We start from the raw sequence: 23,605 nt of genomic DNA, 5'->3' as shown, positions 1-23,605 counted from the left end.
ATCCTCTGTATTCTGATGGAAGTGGAAATCTTCAACATAAAGAAGATCCAACTCACTTCCAGTTGATCAATGATGAACAGAAATAACTACACCCAGAGAAGGAACACTGGGAAGTGAATGTAAATTGTTAGCACTACTGTCTATCTACCCAGGTTACTTATACCTTCGGAAGCTAATAATTAATGTGCAACAAGAAAATGGTATTTACATACATATATTGTATCTAGGTTATATTGTAACACATGTAAAATGTATGGGATTACCTGTCATTGGGGGGAGGGAGTGGAGGGAGGGAGGGGATAATTTGGAAAAATGAATAAAAAAAAAAAAATGCAACATCCTCTGTTTGGACTTTTAAAGTCTTTTATAACCTGGTGGCTTCTTTCCTTCCAGGTCTTCTTGTATTTCATTCATCTCCACATACTCTATAATTCACAGACACTGGTCTCTTTGCTTTTTCTTTCACAAGATATTCCATCTCCTGTCTGCATTCATTTTCACTGGCTTTTCCCTCTTTGTTATAGCTTCCTAATTTCCTTCAAATCTCAGCTAAAATCCCACCTTTTGTTAAGAAGTCTTTCCTGTGGTTTACCTCTCAGACTTGTGGAGGAGGAAGGAGTTTGTGTCCAAGGGAGAACTAGAGACCATTATTGATCACAAAATAGAAAATTTTGATTACACCAAATTAAAAAGTTTCTGCTCAAACAAAACTAATGCAAACAAGATTAGAAGGGAAGTAACAAATTGGGAAAACATTTTTACAGTTAAAGGTTCTGATAAAGGCCTCATCTCCAAAATATACAGAGAATTGACTTTAATTTATAAGAAATCAAGCCATTCTCCAATTGATAAATGGTCAAAGGATATGAACAGACAATTCTCAGATGATGAAATTAAAACTATTTCCGCTCATATGAAAGTGTTCCAAATCACTATTGATCAGAGAAATGCAAATTAAGACAACTCTGAGATATCATTACACACCTGTCAGATTGGCTAAAATGACAGGAACAAATAACGATGAATGTTGGAGGGGCTGTGGGAAAACTGGGACACTGATGCATTGTTGGTGGAGTTGTGAAAGAATCCAACCATTCTGGAGAGCAATCTGGAATTATGCCCCAAAAGTTATCAAAATGTGCATATCCTTTGACCCAGCCATACTACTACTGGGCTTATATCCCAAGGAAATACTAAAGAAGGGAAAGGGACCTGTATGTGCCAAAATGTTTGTGGCAGCCCTTTTCATAGTGGCTAGAAGCTGGAAGATGAATGGATGTCCATCAATTGGAGAATGGTTGGGTAAACTATGGTATATGAATGTTATGGAATATTATTGTTCTGTAAGAAATGACCAACAGGAGAAATACAGAGAGGCTTGGAGAGACTTACATCAACTGATGCTCAGTGAAACGAGCAGAACCAGAAGATCATTATACACTTCAACAATGATACTGTACGAGGATGTATTCTGATGGAAGTGGATATCTTCAACATAGAGAAGAGCTAATCCAATTCCAATTGATTAATGATGGACAGAATCAGCTACATCCAGAAAAGGAACACTGGGAAATGAATGTAAACTGTTATTTTTACCTTCTGAATCCAATTCTTCCTGTGCAACAAGAAATTCTGTACTACACACATATATTGTATCTAGAATATATTGTAATATATTTAACATGTATAAGACTGCCTGCCATCTGGGGTAGGGGGATGGGGGAGGAAGTGAAAAAATCTGAACAGAAGTGCAAGGGATAATGTTGTAAAAAATTACCCATGCATATGTACTGTCAAAAAAAAAAGTTATAAAATAAAATAAAAATTAAAAAAAAAAAAAAAAAAAAAAAGAAGTCTTTCCTGGTCCCCTTAATACTAGTGCTTTCTCTCTGAAATTATCTCCACTTTATCATATGTGTATCCTTGAGAGCAGGGACTGTTTTTGTCTCTCTTTGTATTCCCAACTGCTCTGCACATGATCTGATATAAAGTTAAGTGTTTAAAAACTGAATATAAGGGCAGCTAGGTGCCACAGTGGATAGAGCCCCAGCCCTGAATTCAGGAGGACGGGAGTTCAAATCTGGTCTCAGACACTTGACACTTCCTAGCTGTGTGACCCTGGGCAAGTCACTTAACCCCAGCCTCAGGGGGGAAAAAAAAAAATCTGGTCTCAGACATTTAATACTTCCTAGCTCATTTAACACTTCCTAGCTGTATGACCCTAGAAAAGTCACTTAACTCCAATTGCATCAGCAAAAACAAACAAACAAAACTCCTGTATATATATATATATATATATATATATATATATATATATATATATATACACACACACATGTAAAAGCATATACATATATGTATATATGTATACACATATATACATATAAATAATCAAAACAAACCCCTCAGCTTGTTTGTATAGGCTACCCATAGATACACATACATGTACAACTTTATTCTCTGTCTAAAATGTTATAGGGATAGTAGGATAAGAAGTGAACTCAAAGAAGTTGGTTTACTTCATTTTTCAAGATTATAATTCTAACAAGCCTGTGCTATGAACTTTAAATTCCTTTGGAAATCCTTTGCAACCCCTCTGGGGATTTTTTTTTTTTTCCGTTACTTCCTTAAAGTGAGGCTGGAAATTAGTCAAGATTCTTAAAAATAACTGCACAGATGGAAATATGGAAATATATTCTCTTTTCCTTTTTTTTTTTTTTTTAAACACATCTAATTTGTTTGCATGACTATGCAATGAGCTTTGTTTTTCTTGCCTTCTCAATGGCAAGGAAAGGAGGCAGAAAATTTGGAACTGAAAATAAAAATATTAAGCTGATTGCTTTTACATACCATGTCATTCATTCTTTATTTTTCTATACCTTAAGACAGATAGTGTTGGCTTTTCCTTTCTTCAAAATATCAACTTTCTGTTGTATGGCCCATAAACAACACCACTTTCAAGGTCTTGTCATTGTAGCTGCAATTATCCCTTCCACATCACAGGGATTAGGGACTTGGCTTCCCTCACAACTTGGAAAATCCATGTAAAATCTTTTGATCCTCCCTTTGTTGAGGTTGGGAAGAGAACCCAAAAAGTTTAGGATCACAGACCATTGACATGAGGTGTCTCAAAAGAATTGTAGCCTTCAGCTCCTTTCCTGGACAAGATAATTGTTTTTTTGTAAAGTTTACTGTAATTGTAATGCCATCATAAATGGTCTAAATTCCAAGAGAATTTAGAAGAGGAACAGAAGCAAAGAGACACTTTTACCTTGTTCTTCATATTATAGATATGCTAATTTTATGGCCCAGAGGTAGAACCAAGGAGTAGTCTCTGGAGTTTGGTTATCATTGACCAGCAGATTATCAGTATTGTTTTAGGAGTTTAGTCCATGGAACTATCCTGAGGCCAGAAGCTATCTGAAAGTCAGCAATGAACTAAAGGTCTATTAAGAATCAGACAGATTGTTATTCTTAGATTGGTTGTGGGAGTTCTCTGAGGCAGATTCCAAAGCCAGAAGATTTAGAATTACTGACTTATTGTTAGAATAAAAGCTCCTAAGGTCAGGGAACTTCAAAATCATTGCTGTCTCCCCTGACATCCTTTCCCCTCTCAAATAGTCGCAACCAAAATTTCTTTGGGACAATGGGACAGAGATCTCATCTTCTGGAGCTGCTTCATGGTGATAAAGGGTATAGAACTATCCCTGCCTAGTGAGGTCCAGACGAGGAGGGGAGGCACACAACTTGAAGATGGCAGCAGTGACATCTAGCAGATGTTGAGTGTCCTAAGAATCAGTTAGCTCCATGACAGTCAGGTTGAACAAGTAGTTGGAAGTTCATAGCTTGGGGTCTGGAGGAAATAAATCTCACAAGTAGGTTAAAAATGCAGGGCCAAATATGAGCAAAAAAAAAAAAAGAATATTTAAGTTAGTATAGGGGTTAGCAGGGACAATATCCAGGAACCCCATTCAGAGGAAGCCTGGGGGAAGATAAGGCTATCATGCTTCTCATCCAAACAGCTTTTCCCAGGCAAAAGATGTTTTCCCCAAAAGCCCTGCTTTTGTCACCTTGAAAGGGTGGGGACAGTGTCTGAAGCAGTGGCATTATACACAATGAAAGGAACACTCAATAACCTAGGGTGCAAACACCATAATGTGTAAAAGGTGTTAAGCATCAAGTAGAGAGAATTACAGATTAAGGAGCATTCCAGTTAGAGGCATTCCTTTTAACAAGTCTCTCAGAAACATTGAAGTAGAATGAAAAACCCATTTTACAAAAAAAAAAAAAAAAGCATATTCCTTAGGTACAAAGATGGTACTTGAGGTCAAATTTTGTAATAGCTTCCTAATTAGTCCCCAAGGATGATTATAATTACATGACATTATCAGGTTAAAGTTATTTCCCTGGGGAGGTAGCTACTACAAATGGGATGGCATACAGGGTGGGGATGGTGACATTTGAGAATAAGGCCTTTGCAAATAATGAATCACGTGATATATGTGAGCTACCTTGAGCAAGCTGAGGGCATTAATTCCCCACTGCCCAAGGAATTCCCTCGCCTGACTAAAGACTAAGGAGTTATCTTCCCATTGGCAGGGGCCCACAGAGTGACACAGAGAGAGCCGGAGAGAAAATATTAACAGCAAAGCTCTCATCCTTGGAATGTTGTTAAAGCTTTACCTGGAAAAAGTAGCAAATAACAAGAAAGAAACTGCTTCCACTAAAAGTGCCTTAAGTGCCTCCACTACCTTTTGAGTTATTTGAAAAGACTGAGCCATTGCTGCTCTGCAAAAAGCTGGGCAGGCAAAAAAGAAGTTCCCACTGGCCTAATCTTCTGGGATTAGAAACTGGCCTGACAGTATTTGAAACCACCTAGAAGGAGAAAGGGTATGTCCCCTTTCTTCCCCAATGAGGGAAGGAGTATAATACTCAAGGAGCAAGGGAATTAAAGGAGGCAAATGGGCAGTCGCACAGGCAGCTGAATCTGCAAACCTGTCTCCCTTGCATATTTAATAGGATAATTTTTTGCTGTCAAAAGTCCCCTTTCTTTCCATATAGCTCCATGAGTGTGTAAAAATATGAAAAGCACATTGGAGTCAGTATAGATGTTCACTTCCATTCCCTTCCCCCATTCCAAAGCCCTAGTAAGGGCAATGAGTTCAGCTTTCTGGGCAGAAGTCCCAGGGGGGGAAGAGGGACCTCATCTCCAATGTGGTATTGAGTCACCACAATAATCCACATTTCTTTTCCCATTTTCAAGGAAACTGGACCCATCTGTAAACCATTTACCATCTGTGTTGTCAAGAGGAATGTCCCTCAAGTCAGATCGACTGGAGAAGACAGAATCTAAAGCTTCCTCACAATTATGAATAATGTCACTTAACTGAGTGTTGTCCAGGAGCAGAGTGTCAGGATTAAGAGAGTGACACATTAGGAGGTCAATTTGGGAGTGTCTACCAAGAAAGCCTGATATCTGGTAAGCTCCCACTAGCAAGCCATTGATACCCTTTGGCTTCTAAAATGCTCTGAATCCATGGTGAGTTTAGCGGCTTCCTCAATTAGAAGGGCTGTGGCAGCTACTCTAAGGCAAGTAAGCAAGGGGTCTGGGATAGAGTTCCAGAGACCTTAGTCGAGTTGAGACTCCTAGGACCTGGCCCTACCATCCAACAAAGTACAGTGTAAAAGGTTTTAGGTAGGGCTAAAGCCAGGGCAAGAGATGGTTTAGCTTTAACAAACTGATAGGACTGTGAGCCTTTAGATAAAGAACCTTCCTAGCCCTGTGTAGAGGGGAAAGGGGCTAGAAGTTAGGGGTTTGTATGGCTACAGTAAGAGAAGCCTCTCTGGTGGGGCTGCAGATCAAGAAATCATCTACATACTGGATAGCCAGTGCCTGTTCAAATATGTAGGGGCTGTCACAGAGGCCCTGAGCTACCTCCATGTTATAGACATGATTGTCTAAGTTCATTGATGGGGAGTTATGTTCCCCTGGATTTGCCCCTTCAAGGGCAAAAAGAAATTGTGAATCTTTATCTTATACAATGGTATGCAAAAGAAAGCATCTTTAAGATTAGAGTAGAGAACCATTTTATCCCCTGGGATTCTTGTAGTGAGCTCATAGCTTCTACTGACCATTGGCTCTGATTATGGAAATTTGCTATAAGAGAAAAAAAAGCAAGAACATGATTATAATAGCATCAAAACAGGTCCTTCAGGCTTCATTCTGAGAGCACACACATCACAGCATAAAGTATCCTTAGATGTGTTTGACAGCCAATCATGCAATAATAATTCCACTTCATAGCCAGACTCAGGAATAATCAGGTGGGAAACAAAGAAATAGAACTGGGAAACTGAGTCAGAAAGATCCCACTTTAAACAGAGGCTAAGATTGTCCTCCCAACTCTTGCCCAGATAAGACATCCGCCTAGAAACTTATGACATTTCTCTGGAAGGGTGGGCTATTGACTTAATGATCATGCCCTCAAGAAATTTACATTCTGTTGTAGTATATGAATATTATGGAATATTATTGTTCTGTAAAAAATGACCAGCAGGATGATTTCAGAAAGGCCTGCAGAGACTTACATGAACTGATGCTGAGTGAAATGAGCAGGACCAGGAGATCATTATATACTTCAACAACAATACTATATGATGATCACTTCTGATGGACGTGGACATTTTCAATAATGAGATGAACCAAATCAGTTCCAATAGAGCAGTAATGAACTGAAACAGTTATGCCCAGAGAAAGAACTCTAGGAGATGACTATGAACCACTACATAGAATTTCCAATACTCCTATTTTTGTCTGCCTGCATTTTTTATTTCCTTCACGGCTAATTGTACACTATTTCAAAGTCCGATTCTTTTTGTACAGCAAAATAACTGTATGGACATGTATACATGTATTGTGTTTGATTTATACTTTGACATATGTAACAGGTGTTGGTCGGTCTGCCATCTGGGGGGTGGAGGGAGGGGAAAAGTCGGAAGGGAGGAGGGGGGCGGGCTTGGTGGTTGTCAGTGTTGTGGGATTGCCCATGTATATATCTCTTATAAATAAAAAGCTATAATAAAAAATTTTAAAAAAAAGAAACTTACATTCTGTTTAAGGGTGGATTATGGTGAACAAGTCTACAGTTAATGAAATGCAGTATAAATACAAAATAATTTCATGGCCTTAGCACTGATTCAAGAAAGACATTTTGCAGGATTTGGCTTCTGGGATGAGTATTGAAGGAAACTAAAAATTATGTGAAACAGGAGTGAGAAAGGAATACCTTCTGAATATTCATGGAATGTAAAGTAGGTATTAAGAGAATAGGAATTCAAATAAGGGAAACCTAAACACTATGCTGACCTTTTCAGGAAGAGAAAAAGATCTACATTCAGACTACAATATATTATTTTGTAGTCTATCAGAATGAGGACTGATGGGGTAGACAAAGGGGACTGGTGAAACCCTGGAATTTTGTGATCTATCCATGATCTAGAGCCAGGGTTTCTCAAACTATGCCCGAGGGCCAGAAGTGTCTCCCTGAAGACATTTATGCAGTGCCCCCTCCCACCCCCCACCCCACCCCCAAGGTTATGGCAAATGGGCTGAGGGGCGGAGACAGAATGAGTTTTTGTTTTTACTATAGTCTGGCCCTCCAACAGTCTGAGAGACAGTGAACTGGCCCCCTATTTAAAAAGTTTGAGGACTACTGATGAAAGGGAGCAGGTACCCTGAATTGAATATTATCAAGCTCACTAGAAATAGAGTGACCTGATTAGACAGAATTTGCACCACACTGGATGACTTTATCTCTCCTGTACTTCCTCTGTCTTTCTTGCCTCATAATTGCCTAGGCAATTGACATTGTTTATCCTTAAGTCTTATTTACTTGGGGCTTGTACTTTTAGGATGGATTCTGTCTCTAGATAAAGATGATTTTGATGTAATATGATTTTGTAGTTTGCTGATTTTAGGGGGGGGCTTCTGTTCTAAATTAATAATCTTAAATCTTCTGGCTTTGCAGTCTGCCTCAGGGACTTCCCACACTCTCAAAATAAGAACAATAATCTATCTGATTTTGAATAAACTACTCTTCAATTCATTGCAGACTATCAGATAGCTTCTGGCCTCAGGATAATCTCAAGGATCAAACTCCTGAGACAATAGTGACAATCTGTTGGTCAGTGAGAACCAAATTCCAGAGATCACTCCTGAACCTTAAAAATAGCATGTCAATGATTGAAAGTGGGATAAATATGTCTCCTTGCTTCTATTTCTCAGCTGAATTCTCTTAGAATTTCAATCCACTTTGAAATGGCATTATAAATTTTAAAAAATTTGCTCCTTGGCTAAGGAGATGGGTTCAAGCCTGCAAATTATTTTGAAGTATCTCATGACCTCTGTGACCTCAAATTTTTGGATTTCTCTTCCCAACATCAACAATTTCACTGCATTGCATTTGTTTGTTTAAAAACAAAATTGAACACTGTTATGATAGAAGAATAGAAAAGAACTTCTGGATAGTTTCAGACTCAATTATGAGCCTATATACTAAAGTTTTTTCTTTGAAGATACAAAGAGCTTCATTTTGAAAGTCAATCATCATTTCATAGTACTTTGAAAAAGTCAGATTCTACTTTTTTGTTTTGTATAGTTCAGTTGTTTTAGGTGAAACAACTGGGGTTGAATGACTTGCCCAGGGTCACATTGCTAGGAAGTATTAAGTGCCTAAGTCTGGTTTTGGACTCAGTTCCTCCTGACTAGAGAGCCATCTAGCTTGGTCAAAATTAAAGTTCTTTGATCTTAACAGAGGTCTTAGATTTTGGACCAATGAAATCTTATTATAGAAAATTTTTTTTTTTTTTTTTTTTGTTGGGTCACAAGATCTCCTCAGAAACCTGGTGCTTGGGCTTTTAAGAGAATATACTAGGCCTTTACTTCTTTAAGATATTCATGCAAATGCAAATCCAACCTTTTTAGTAGTGTGACCCTCAGAAAGTTACTTGATGCCTTTCTACCTCAACTTCCTCATCTATAAAGTGGGGACAATCTTTCAGGGTCATTGCGAGGATAAAGTAGAATAACATTTTAAAAAGCTCAAAGTTTAAAATATAATGTAAATGCTTTCTATTAATGCTGTTGTATATAGTACTTGGAAAATTTCAAATCATTTTGATGAGGTCTAGAATTGGGATACCTAAATGAAATTAGGGTTTAAGGTCTAGTGGCAGGTTCAGGGTACAGGGAGTCAAATAGAGCTCCTCTGACACCCCTTTGGATTCGGCACAAGGATACAGATTTAAATGAGGTCTAGTGGCCATGCAAGAGTCCCCTGTAAAGGAATTTACAGACCCGAAAACCTAGATTGATAAGAGTTTATTATGGGGTTTGGAAGTAAAAGTCTAGTTAGTAAAATGTGAAGGTAAAAATGAGTGTACAGGAATAGGATTCCAGTGGGCAGAGATCCTTTGTGCCAGGCATATGGCTGCCATGTTTGGGACCTCTGTAAAGAGAGGGCTCCAGCTTGGCTCTTTTATAATTGGGGGCTTTGGCTACCAGCTGAAGGGGGCTTATGGGTGGAGTCCCAGGTTGGCTCCTGGCTGGGTTTCAGCCAGGGTTAGAATTTGAATTGAATTCAATGGGTTTCAGGACTGAGCCATCCCCACCCAGATAACAAAAGATGAAACTGTTTGTGCTTGGGGTGGAGTCCCCTCCCTGAGGCAGAGTGAAAGGAGGTTTTCTCCTTTAAGGATTTTTCAGAGTTTTGGAGTTTCCTCTTCAATTTGAACTTAATAGTTCAAATTTTGGATTTTGGACAAATGAGATTTCACTACAGAAGATGTTTTTTAGTTTTAGGTGTTTTCTTTCCAGTTCACATATTCTTGCCTCTTCAAAAGAGTTAAGAACTAAATTTATAGTTGTTGATGCCACTGTGAAATTGATTCAATTGCTGGATCAAGTAAACTGAAAAATTAATGTTATGTTAAGAAACTGATGTTTTACTCAAACATCTAAAAGCAGAAGGTAAGCAAAAATGATGGGAATTTACTTTGGATACATACTCTATACTCTGTTCTTTTAAAAATGAGTTTTTGGTGCAGGATGAAAGGCTAAATTTTAACAAGAGAACAGTGTGTGAACTTCATGAAAGAGTTACAGTTTGCTGCTTTTTGAAGAGCCCCTTTCATGGGTTCTGAACTTAGAGCAAAGCCAAACATGATTACAAGAAACAGTCATTAAATATTCTATAATTCACTTTTCACTCTTTTTGCCTACTACAAAAAATGTTTACCATTCATTTAAAAAATATTTTTTCCACATGTCTTCTGTGTGTCCACTCTCCTGTAGTTATAGTTTGCTTTAATCAGAGATTTCTTTTGAAATTTAATGTGAAACAGTGAATACCTTGGCCCTACTGCCTGAAAGCCAGTTATATAACATTTTACCCTTCCCCGAGAGTTCTCAAGTACTTTGAAAGGAGTTGAAGGTATCTAGTTTCTCTACCACTGGCTCAAGTGTCCACTGATTGTGTTCTCCCAGTTCTAGGGATTTCCTGCACTCCAGTTCCATTTAACCACTAAAAAGTCAGGTTAACTTTTATAAAGAAATATTTACTTCAAAGGCATAGCAAGAATAAACATAAAAATATCCCTCCCTCAGTACTTTAAGGGCATAATCTTCTTTTTTCCAACCTCAGTTCTGGGTGAGAGAAAGTAAATTAAGTTTAACTAAATTCCTCTATAACATAGTTCCCACCATGTTGCAGGTCACAACTCGGGTTTCCTGGTAACCTGATTCCTGAGGACTTCCTGCTGGGCAGGCAGAAACATCCATCCTGGACTTTTCTCCAGGTCACTATTGCTTAAGCTTCTAGGTCCATACCATATTCACTTAGAACTGAAAAGTATGTATGATATAGAACAGAAGCAGAAACCCATTTGTTTTTGGAGGCCTCAAGGACTAAGGGAGGAGAGGGGGAAGGAAGGGAACAGAAGTAGCTGTTTTTTCCACCTAGCTTAGTTCATGGCACCCATGCTGTGGATAAATAGGTCCTTCATCTTTTTTTTTCTTTTTTCAGGAGGTAACAAAAATGTTCCAATCTGATGATTTTAAAGATGAAGCAGGTTCTACTTATGAAATCAATGGAAAAGAGGCTGTTCCTACCCATATGTAAGGAAAAGCAGGATATCTTCTTCCAGAAACAGTGTAATGCTGGAGAAACTGAGGCAAGATAAAAATTAGAGAGCATTTAATATTTTATTTGAAAGGAAGAGATTTACTGGGACCAAATGGATTCATGGTTTGGTCTCTAGGCTGAATGAGACTATTGTCTCCAAGAATCCAGCAAACAAAGTGAGTTCTCAATGACATATTTACACGTGGCTACAGGGGGTAGACTGAGGCAGAGATGGAGGCAGAGTGGAGTGAGCCACTGGAGATGGGGATGACATAATGGGGGAGGGGCGAGGCACCCCAGAGATGGGGAGAGGCATCTTGATAAGACAGTATATGATATTCTGATAGGTTGGGGTGGGGAGAGGCATTCTGATATTCTAAAATATAAGATCTTTTATCCTTATCAAATATTCTGATTAAGAGGGAGGGGTGGTTTTGCAGGACTGAGCAGAACAATTATAAACGGAGGCAGAACAATTAAGGGAAACTGAGTCAGGATCATAAAAGAACTGTAGCACAACAACAGGTCTTATTGATGACATTTAGAATTGAGGTACCTAAATGAAATTAGATTTGATTGAGGTCTAGTGGCAGATTCAGGGCACAGGTAGTCAAATAGAGCTCCCCTGCAACCCCTTTGGATTCAGCCCAAGGATATGGAGTTAGATGAGGTCTAATGGTGGCGCAAGAGTCCCCTGTAAAGGAATTTACAGAGCCGAAGACCTAGATTGATAAAAAGGTTTATTTTGGGGTTTGGAAATAAAGTTAAAGTCTAATTGATAAAAGGTAAAGGTAGAGATAGAAGGGCACTAGAAATAGAATTGCAATGGACAGAGATCCTTGGCATGCCAGGCATAAGACTTCTATGTTAGGAACCTCTGCAAAAAGAAGACTCCAGCTTGGCTCTTTTATAATGAGAGATTTAACTAAAGGGGCCTATGGGTAGTGTCCCAAATTGGCTCAGATCTGGGTCGGGGTTGTGAGAGCAGGGATCTCCTCTTGGAATTCAAAAGGGTGTTTTTGACAAGATTTGTGAATCTAAGGTCCTAGCTTCTTGAATTGATAATGCATCAGCTAGGAGGGGCTGGGAATCTGAAAGGAAAAAATCAATCTGAAAGGATTAGTTTCTTAAAGGGACCACAACCCACATCATTATCATTTCCTACATGGGGACCAACTTCTTAAGTGATCTGAACATTCACAAAAACCCCATTAAGTAACATTATTAAACTTAACTGGGGATTGTACTATTGGGAAATAATACTGGGAATCTGGGAAATAAGAAACTTATATGAGAGATTTTGCTTTTTAACTCAAAAGTAATTTTACTAGGAAAATCTTTAAAGGATTAAATGTGGGCTTAAGAGTTTGGCTTGGAGGTTGTTTGGTTTGGGTTTTTTGGGGGGGAGGAGGGGATATGGTAGGGATGGGAGTTTATAGAGAGGCAGTGTAGAGTAATGTATAAAGGTCTAAATTCAGAGATAGGGAGACCTGAGCTCTAACTCCTGCTTCTGACATAAACAGACCATATGATGCTCTACTAATCAACTAACATCCCAATATCTAAAGTAACTCTAAGACTCTAATTGTCTTCTGAGGCCCCTTACAGCTCTCACTATATTATTCCATTAGAACTCTATGATAATTTCATATGTGATTCAGTTTAATGCAGCCAAGATCTTTTTTTAAAAATCATTCGGTGGATAGCTAATTTTCCAGACTTTGAGAGATCTGGATATCTGAGAAACATGACGGTCATCAAGTTCAATGATCAAAATGTTATATACCACCTTACCAAGCCTAGATCCTGAAGGCACTCATCTGAAGATTTCCTGCCAAGCTGACACAGAACTACCAACTACAACTTAAGTGCTTTAATTCAGTCCCAAATCCTCTAATTGTATGGATATCTAGTTTGTATCTTTAAAAAAAAAAAAAAAAAAAAAAAAAAAAAAAAGACTATAATGAAATATTTTAAGAAATGATTTGCTAAAAAGCTAGGTAAAATGTATCTATAGCATTCTCTTAATTCCCTACCAGTTTAGTAATCCTGTCAAACTGAGGGAAGCTACTAGAATCTAATTAAGATTGTTCATGCTAATTTTTTTTCCTTCCCTCTTTTTTTTAATCTTGAAAAAAATACTATTTGTTACATAATATGGCTCTGTGAGAGGGGAAGGGATGCTGCCAAGAACTATGAATCAATAAAAACATTTTTAAAAAAGAGGGATCAAGAAAAGCATCTTATAGAAGGCAGGATTTTAGCTGGCATTTGAAGGAGTCAGGGAAGCCAAGCCAAGTTGGAAATAATTGTTTGAATCTTCCTGATTACAAATCCAGTGCTCTAGTCATTGTGTCACCTACCTGGGAGTCTAGAAGACCGGAGTCCAAATCCGACTTCAGACACTTACTGGCTGTGTAACCCTGCGCAACTAACTTAACCCTGATTGTTTTAGTTTCCTCATTTGTAAAATAGCAAACTCCTCTAGTATGTGCCAAGAAAATTTCAAATGAAGTCCAGAAGAAACAGATAAGACTGGAAAAATGACTGAATTGGGTTCAAGATTGCTGTGGTAGACAGGCTATTAATGAACCTTTCTGATCCTCCTACCTAATGAATAGGGATGGAGTGAAATCCTTCCCAGCACTAGCAAAGCTTTTCCCTGTGGGGGAGGTTTAGGGTATGATCTTTTTAATCACCAATCTCCTCTCCCTTTCAGTCCTTCACTCCATATATTAGTGAACCACAAACTGATTGGTTTTGTAGCCTAAGGGAAACATAATGGCCATCTGGTAAAAGTGGGTCCCTTTCTCTGAAATTTAATGAAATTTATTTCAGACAAACATTAATACAACAATAGCTCAGAACTCAGTTAAGAAAATTCCTAAAATCTACACAGAAGTTTGGCTCTCTGCCCTAATCTAAATGTGTGGGTTTTTAATATTTAACCCTCTGGGTTCTCTTTATTTATTACAATATCAGGATGATTTTGAAGAAGAAAACAAAACATATTATATATCATATTATATTATGGTATATTATAGTAAATGTCATGACTTATTATGTATATTATACCATATTATAATACCTTTTACTGAACTCACAGAAGAAAAAGAAATTGGAGAAAAAGCACATATTCAGTGTATACTTGAAGAGGTAGCTTACCCGTAGGCAGCTTGTATATCATTTTAATCTTTCCCTTCATCACTGTAGATTTACCCATCTTTTGGTTTCTTCTTTGACATGCTGTTCCCTTGTTACTGACATTTTCCAGCTCAGCTTTTAAAGTGCGTTCAGGGCTGGGGACATTGTCCATCAGTTTCTTCTCAATCTGCCCTCTTCCAAGCAGTGTGGGTATCATTTAAAACTCATATCCTCCTTAAGTTTAAAGATAATGATAGTTATGATAAGAAAAATTCTGTGCCGAGTGAAATGAGCAGAACTAGGAGATCCTTATACACTTCAACAACAATATTATATGAGGATGTATTCTGATGGAAGTGGATATCTTCAACATAGAGAAGAGCTAATCCAATTCAGATTGACCAATGATGGACAGAATCAGCTACACCCAGAGAAGGAACACTGGGAAATGAGTAAACTGTTAGCATTTTTTGTTTTTCTCCCCAGGTTATTTTTACCTTCTGAATCCAATTCTTCCTTTGCAACAACAACAACAACAAAATTTGGTTCTGCACATATATATTGTATCTAGGATATATTATAACATATTTAATATGTATGGGAAAGCCTGCCATCTAGGGAAGTGGGTGGAGGGAAGGAGGGGAAAATTCGGTAAAGAAGTGAGTACAAAGTATAATGTTGTAAAAAATTACCTATGCATATGTACTATCAAAAAAATGTTATAATTATAAAATTAATTTTAAAAGTTAAAAAAAAATTCTGGGTTCAACTTTATTATACCCATTTAATTAAGATGAGCAGGTCTATAATTCTGATGGATGTGTCCATTTTCAGCAATGAGATGAACCAAATTAGTTCCAATAGAGCAGTAAAGAACTGAACCAGCTACACCCAGCGAAAGAACTCTGGGAGATGACTATGAACCACTACATAGAATTCCCAATCCCTCTATTTTTGTCCTCCTGCATTTTTTATTTCCTTCACAGGCTAATTGTACACTATTTCAAAGTCTGATTCTTTTTGTACAGCAAAACAACTATTTGGACATGTATAATATATTGTATTTAATTTATACTTTGATATGTTTAACATGTGTTGGTCAACCTGCCGTCTGGGGGAGAGAAGGAGGGGAAAGATTGGGGAGGAGGGTTTGGCAATTGTCAGTGTTGTGGAATTGCCCGGGCATATATCTGGTAAATAAAAACTATTAAAATAAAAAAAAATAAAAAAAGATGAGTAGGTCTATTTAAAGCCAGTAAGATCAAGCTGAGAGACCAACTATGCTAACTAGTTAATTGTTGATATTAGTTCCTATTAGTTTCCTAGCAGAATCATTATATTGTTAAAAATCTTATATCTGATTTAGGATTAGAAAATCTACTTCAATTCCAATCAACTCCTCAGATTAACAATTTGTATCTGATGAGGTTAGGGGTGCAGTCAATACTTTACTTACATCAAACCACCAAAATGATGGGATTACCCATCAAAATGAGGGGGTATGGGATTATGACCCAAAAGAATGTTGGGGTTATCGGCTAGAATCTTAAGTTGTCTAAAAATAATTTTTAGGCTTGGACATCCTCCAAATCAAAGGGCAAAGATTTTATTAGGCTGCTAAAAGTGAGTTAAGTTCATAAAGAGTTTTTTAGTAAGGAAAGGGGATTTAGCAATTAGCAGAGGAAGAGGCCATTAAGGGAGAGATGCCAAAAGATGGGATTATGCCACAGACAGAATGAATAGAAAAGTTAGCAATGCTCTACTACAACAGATCTTTTATAGGGGAAATATAACTTCAGGGGTTTGACATTCTAACTTGGCTTTCTGATTGGATTCAGTAAAAGTGAAGTTTCTGTAGACCTGGGGTGGAAGCTGTAATCAAAAGTCCACTTGACCAAAAGGCCTACTTAAGAACAAAAGCCCCACTTAAAACTGAGAAGACCCCACCAAAGCTCTTTCCCACTTGCCTCAGGGAGTATTATAATCCTATCTTTGTTTCTGGTTTTCTCTGCATATGCAGGACTAAATCATATCAACCTTAAAATCCTATCAGTCTCAACTTGCAAATAAAATAAAATAAAAATACAAAATGAGGTAGGAGGGAAAAGTTGTTGTCTTCTTGGCCCACATTCTCATATTCTACTTTTATTATTTCTGTTAGTTATCCTACATTTTAATTTTTAAAGTGGTATGGCAAAATATCATGCTTATTGCATGTCAGTACAGAAAAGTTATGGGCACAGGAGAATACACTGGCCATTCATCAATCTCTCTGTCAAAGGCCCAGAATTGCAGCCTGCCCGACTTTCAAAAGACTTTGCCCAATTGAACACATTTGAAATCAAGGCCCAGGCTAAGCAGGAGCTCAAGACCTTGGAATAACCCAAGGACATGGGCACTAAAAATTTATAGAAGTGATCATTGAAAGGGTTGCAACTTGTAAGCTATTGTGAAATGGTACATTTTTTTGCATTTTCACTGCTCATCTCACAAAAGAAGTTGTACATAATTCAAAATCTGCATTGTTCTTAAAATGTTTCCTAATATATCAAGCATATTGCACTAACTACTTGGATAGAATGAGGGAAGTTGTCATGTTTCTGCTAAGTCTTTTATTTGTTGTCGTTTGGTTATGTCTATTCTTGAATCCATTTGAGGTTTTCATACTGAGTGGCTTGCCATTTCCATCTCCAGCTCATTTTATTAAGGAAACTGAGGTAAACAGGGTTAAATGACTTGTCCAGGGTTGCATAGTTAGGAGGTATTCAAAGCCAAATTTGAAGTCTGGAAGTTGTCTCACTGATTCCAGGTCCAGTACTCTGCCTACTGTGCCATCTAACTGTCTAGGTGATTTCTAAAATCTCTTTAAATTTAAATTTAAATCCTATGAATTCTATGTGTCTGCCCTTTTACACCCCAGCACATAGATTTTTCCCATGTATGGTGCTCATGTGTAATTCCTGTGTGTTCTTCCCCTTGATAGTGTGTGTAATTGTAGTAATGTTTGCCTCAGGCTTATAACTGGAGTTCTATGCTACTTTTCTTCCTTATTATTCCTATTCAATGTACAGGTATTAAAAGTAAACACAATGGTTTTGAGTGGATGTGGGTCAACAGAGTACCTTGAACCTGGAGTAGGTTTTCTGGAAGCTCCATAGACAAAAGGGGAGGGATGATGCTTCAGGTGCTAAGTAAATATATAATTTTAAATCAATATATATAGAGTTATAGTTCTGTTGATTTTGTTTTGCATCACTTTGTATAGGGATATTTTAATCTTTTTTTGATGTTTCATAGTTTAAATTATATGTTATCTTAATATTATAATATTAAAACATATATTTAATTAATGCTTTTACAGTTATTGGGCAAATGGATTATTTCCAATTTTTATGTATTACAAATAGTGTGGCTATGTATATTGTTGAATAAATAGGTTCTTTAAATATGGCCTAAGTTGTACTAGACCTAAAACTATTAAGTAGTAGTCATCAAATCTATTTGGTACTGGCTAAGAAATAGAGTAGTGGATCAGTGGGATAGTTTATGTTCACAAAACACAAGTCAGTGAGTACAGTAATCTTGTGTTTGATAAATCTAAAGACTCCAATTCTGGGATAAGAACTCACTATTTGACAAATATTGCTGAGAAAACTGAAAAATAGCATGGCAAAAATTAGGCCTTGATCAGCCTCTAACACCCTATATTAAGATAAGGTTGAAATGGGTTAAAACTTTAAGACATAAAGGATGATACAATAAGGGATTTTAGGAGAACAAGGGATAGTCTACCTCTCAGATCTGGAAAGAAGGAATTTATGGCCAAAGAAGAACTAGAGAACATTATGAAATGCAAAATGGATAATTTTGATTATATTAAATTAAAACGTTTTTGTACAAACAAAACCAATGAAACCAAAATTAGAAGGGAAGCAGAAAGCTGGAAAAAAAGGTTTTTTTACATCCAGTGTTTCCGATAAAGGCTTCATTTCTAAATTATATAAAGAATTGACTCAAATTTATAAGAACACAAGTCATTCCCCAATTGATAAATGGTCAAAAGATATGAACAATTTTCAAATGATGAAATTAATTTCTAGTCATGAAAAAATGTTCTAAATTGAGCATTTTTATACAATAATTTTTTTGTTATTGATTAGAGAAATGCAAATTAAAATAACTCTGAGGTACTACTTCACACTCCTTAGATTTGATAAGATGACAAGAAAATGATAAATGTTGGAGGGAATGTGGGAAAACTGGGTCACTAATGCAGTTAGTAGAGTTGTGAACTGATCTAATAAATCTGGAGAACAATTTGGGGAATAGATGAATAACTTATGGTATATGACTGTAATAGAATATTCTTCTTCTATAAGAAATGATAAGCAGGCTGATTTCAGAAAAGCCAGAAAAGACTTACATGAATTGATGCTAAGTGAAGTGAGAAGAACAAGAAAACATTGTACACAGCAACAAGAAGTTTATGTGATGATCAACTGTGATAGACTTAGCTTTTTTCAAAAACGAGATAATTTAAAGACATTCTAATGGTCTTGTAATGGAAAGAGCCATCTGCATCTAGAGAGGAAATTATGGAGATTGAATGTGTATCCAAGTATAGTATATTTGCCTTTTTTTTTTTTAATTGTTGTTGTTTGCTTGTGTTTCTTTCTCTCTTTTGGCTTTTCCCCTTTGATCTAATTTTCTTGTACAGCATGACAAATATGGAAATATGTTTAGAAGAAATGCACATGTTTAATCTATATTGGATTGCTTGTTATCTATGGGAAGGAAAAAATTTGGAGCACAAGGTTTTACAAAGGTGAATGTTGAAAATTATCTTTGCATGTATTTGGAAAAATAAAAAGCTATTAAAGTAAAAAAAAAAGGTCCTTTTAAAAAATTTTTTATGATATTCATAAGATAAAGCCTTAGCCAAGTAAATCTTGAGATACAAAGTATGTTCAATGATACTGCTTTTATTACATATTGTTATATTGTTTTTCTAGAAATATTTGCACCAATCAATAGTACCACCACCAAGGTAGGAGAGTTTCTGTTTGTTTCCAACATTATCCATACTGAATCTAATATATTTTTGCTTATACAAATAGGGTGATATCTTAAGGTTGTCTTGATTTTTATTTCTCTTTATTAGGAAATTTGAGCATCTTTTAAATATGATCAATGATAGTCTAAATTATGGGATTGCACTAGATGGACTCTAAGGTCCTTCCAGCTCTAAATCTATGATACCGTAATCCTTTCTAAATTGTCTGATCCTTTCCTTTAATTATTGTCCCTTTGAGGAAAATGTTGTTGTTTTTTTTTTTAATTTATTATTATTAATTGGTTTCTTATGTATTAGGGTCTATAACTATTACCTGAGATATTTATTGTAGATATTTTCTCCAATGTTTTTAAAGACAGTACTTAACATTTATATAATCAAACTCAGATTTTCCTTTATTGTGATTTTTCAACTTGTAAAGTTGATTTATTGACGCTTTTTACCTTTATCTCTATTAGTTACTGCCTTCTGATATAATTTTACTGTCATTTTGGTTCCTAGTTTTTTCATCCAAGTTTTAACTATTCATGTATTTAAGTTTTGTCGTTGCCAAGGAGTCATTTAATTTCATAGAGCTTCAGTTTCCACACCATGCGAACAATTATATTAGTACTACTTACCTATCAGGGTTGTTATGAGGAAAGAAGTTTGTAAACTGTAAAACTCTAAATATACATGAATTATTATTATAAATGTGAGGCAGTAAGTGCCCCCCATTGGAGGTAAACAAAGATTAAAGAACCACTTTTCAAATGTCTTATATATTTTGGAAGAGGGTAGACTAGATGAACTCTGAACTCTCTTCAAACACCACACACACACCACACACACACACCACTATGCGCACACCACACCACACACACGACACACACACACACACACCACTACCACCATACCATGTTGAAACATGCTGTGTTTTAACACTGGATTCTAAATTAGAAGCCTTATTTCAGAGCCCACTGAAGAGATTTACTAACTGAATGACATTGGGACAAGTAAGATAAAAATCTGAGAAATTCAATTTTCTAACTTCTAAAATGGGAACCATAATCACAGGATTATGGTAAGGAAAACAATTATTTTCTTAGTGGGCAGGAAAGACTGGTTATTAATGTGGGAGTCATGTTAGTTGTCTTAATGCAATCATATCATTGACTAATCAGAGCACATGTCAAAATCAACATCAATTTATAATATAGGAAATGAAGCAATTTGTTTGAAGAAGTAGGACAAAGTAGGACCAGCTGCACCCAGCTCCTTTCAGTGTTATTCCTAACACTCAGGCTCACCTACAATTATGATAGAATTTTAAAAGGAATCTTCTCAACATTCCCTCCAAAGAGTCCCTTTAGAGTTGGCTATGAGGCAAACCAGGCTGGTAACCAGGGATATGATAGAACCCAAATAAGATTATAACAATAAAGAAACAGTTCAAAAGAAAAACTTAAATGCTTATGGACATGTCTAACTAACTGGCTGGCTAGTGGTGCTAGGCAATAAAAGGTGAGATCCAGATAGCTGCAGTTCAATGCAGAAACCAGCAGATGACAGCACAGAGACAGCACAGAGACAGCACAGAGCAGCAGATGCCAGGAGGGAGGATCAAAGGCCATGATGCAGAAACACAGCAGTAGCAGACCTCAGGTTCAGAAGAGAAAGAAGTCCACAGTCTAATGGCATCACTAAAAGGCATCAGCAGCTCTCTATAGCAAGGAGCAACACAAAAATGTTATTTACCAAACATATTTTTCTTAGTGAAAATTTGTAATATTCTTCTCTAAAATGTAATATTCTCTATTGAGGTTTTCTTGGGGTCTCTGGGAGCAGCCTTCATTTCAGTTCAGTAATCAACCCAAATTCAGCCAGCGATTAAAGTCCAAATCCTTTATTGTCTCGTTCCAAGTCTTGTCTCCTTTCCTGGGGCCTTCTGTAGTCTTGGTTCCAAGAGCTTGAGCTTCTGCCTGCCTTTTCTGGCTTCTGAATCCTGATTGATAAGAGAGCTTATATATGTTCTCTTAAAGGTGTGAATCTTGTGGAACTATAATAAGTACTAAGTACATATACTGAATTAGAGAACTGTTAAGCTCCATGCTAAAATTAGATAACTATTGTCTCTATCAATTCCACTGACTTAGCACCATGTTTCAAGTTCTGGCCCATAATAAAAATTAGTATTTTAATGCATGCATTTGCACCATAAACTCTCAAATTTATTTTCCTATCATATTAAATAGGGGGTCTAGTAAGGTGTTCCAAGGAGGGAAGGGAAGCTAAAAAGACTAAGAACTCCTGCTCCTTCTATAAGGTAAAATCTTTCTTGTAACTTATACTATTTAAATTTATTTATTTTCTTTTTAAAAATATTTTTATTGTCCTTTTGGTTTTTATATTATATTCATTTCTTAATATCTCCTGTCTGCTTTCACCATTCAGCAAATTTGTCTCTTGTAACAATTTTAAACAAGATTTTAAAAGGAGGGGAAAAAAGTCCAGTAAAATTCACCAACACACACAATGACAATAGATTTTGGCAACTCTAGTCCTCCATTTTAACAGAAAAGAAAGTACATTTTTAAAAATCTTTCTCCAGAACTAATGCTGGTCATTCTAATTACATAGCATTATTTTGGATTCTTAAAATCTTTCCTTTTATATTTTTGTAGTCACTGTGCATATTGTTTCCCCAATTCTGTGCTTCATTGTGCACCAAAGTTTTCCTAAACTTCTCTGAATTCTTTAAATTCATAATTTCTTACATCTTAGTAACATACTCTTTTTATTCACAAACTACAATTTGTTTAGCCATTCTCTTATAGACATGCTAGTTTCTAGTAGAAACCACATAAGATACTGCTTTGAATATTTTAGAGAACATGGGATTTTTCTTTCTATCTCTGGGGTATAGACTTCATGCTGAGTTCTGAGTCAAAGGGTATAAACATTTCAGTTACTTTTTTTTTAAAATTGCTTTCCAGAATAAAACAAATAACAGCTCTAACAATGTTTAATAAATATTTATTGATATTAGTCTTTAATTTTCCTTCTTTGCTTTATCCTTAAGTCAGGCATTAAAACTTTGTTTCTTAAAAGTAGTTTTATAGAGTACTTCCTGTTTCAATATTTGAAAATAATTTGTGTAGCATAGAGATAGAATATTCCTGGACCATAGTTCCATCCCTTTTCTCTCAAAATTTTTTGGTAGTTGCTTTATGGTTTGTTCAATTTCATTATCTGTGATTGTGTTATTTAAGATCTCTATGTAATATTTAGTTAATTTAGATTTTTTATATTTTTATAAATAAGTCTTCCATTTTTTAAGTTCTAAGTTTTTATTCTAGTAATTAAGAAAAAGATTTCTTCACTATTTGTTGTAATTTCATCTTATCAAATTTTTTTATTTTGGTAAGGTTAGGTAAAGTTTCATTGATTTTATTGATCTTTTCTATTCTTTTTTTTTTTTAATTCCCAAGAGACTTTATTAAAAGAAGAAAACAGAACTCATCAGTGATTCTTCATTTCTTTTCTCTCTGATCTCTTTCTTTTAAAACATTTTTTTTTAAATTATAGCTTTTTATTTACAAGATATATGCATGGGTAATTTTTCAGCATTGACAATTGCAAAACCTTTTGTTCCAACTTTTCCCCTCTTTCTCCCCACCCCTTCCCCCTGATGGTAGGTTGACCAATACATGTTAAATATGTTAAAGTGATTTTATTGATCTTTTCAAAGAATCAGTTCTATTTTGTTGATTGTAGTTTTTGGTTTTTTTTTTTTCCCTTCTTTTCCATTTGGTCTATTTCTCCTCTAATTTTCAAGATTCCCTATGTTGTGCTTACTTTGGCTTTGTTGTTAGCTTATTCTCTAATACAATTTAAAAAATTTTATTTAAAACTTAAAATAGAAAAAGAAACATTGTCATGTGCATAGCAGAGAAGATTCAAAATATGTAACAAAAAAATTTCCTTTTCATGAAAGTGTATATAGTAATAAAACATTGTATTCAGAATTATCCATCTTTGCTTCCTTGTAGGTTTTCTTTTGTTCTCTGCAGTGCAGCACTTTTTATTTTATTCTTTTCCACCCCTTTCTTCCCTAAGCCACCCTCCCATCCTCCAAGCAGGCTACAATTAAGCATACATATATTTATGGTTATGTATACACAAATATATACATATGTACACACATATATACACATATACACATTAT

Source organism: Sminthopsis crassicaudata, chromosome 3 (genome assembly GCF_048593235.1).
Source record: "Sminthopsis crassicaudata isolate SCR6 chromosome 3, ASM4859323v1, whole genome shotgun sequence".
Classification (NCBI taxonomy): Eukaryota; Metazoa; Chordata; class Mammalia; order Dasyuromorphia; family Dasyuridae; genus Sminthopsis; species Sminthopsis crassicaudata.
The sequence above is the reverse complement of the archived record's forward strand: the minus strand, read 5'-3'. Positions refer to the sequence as shown.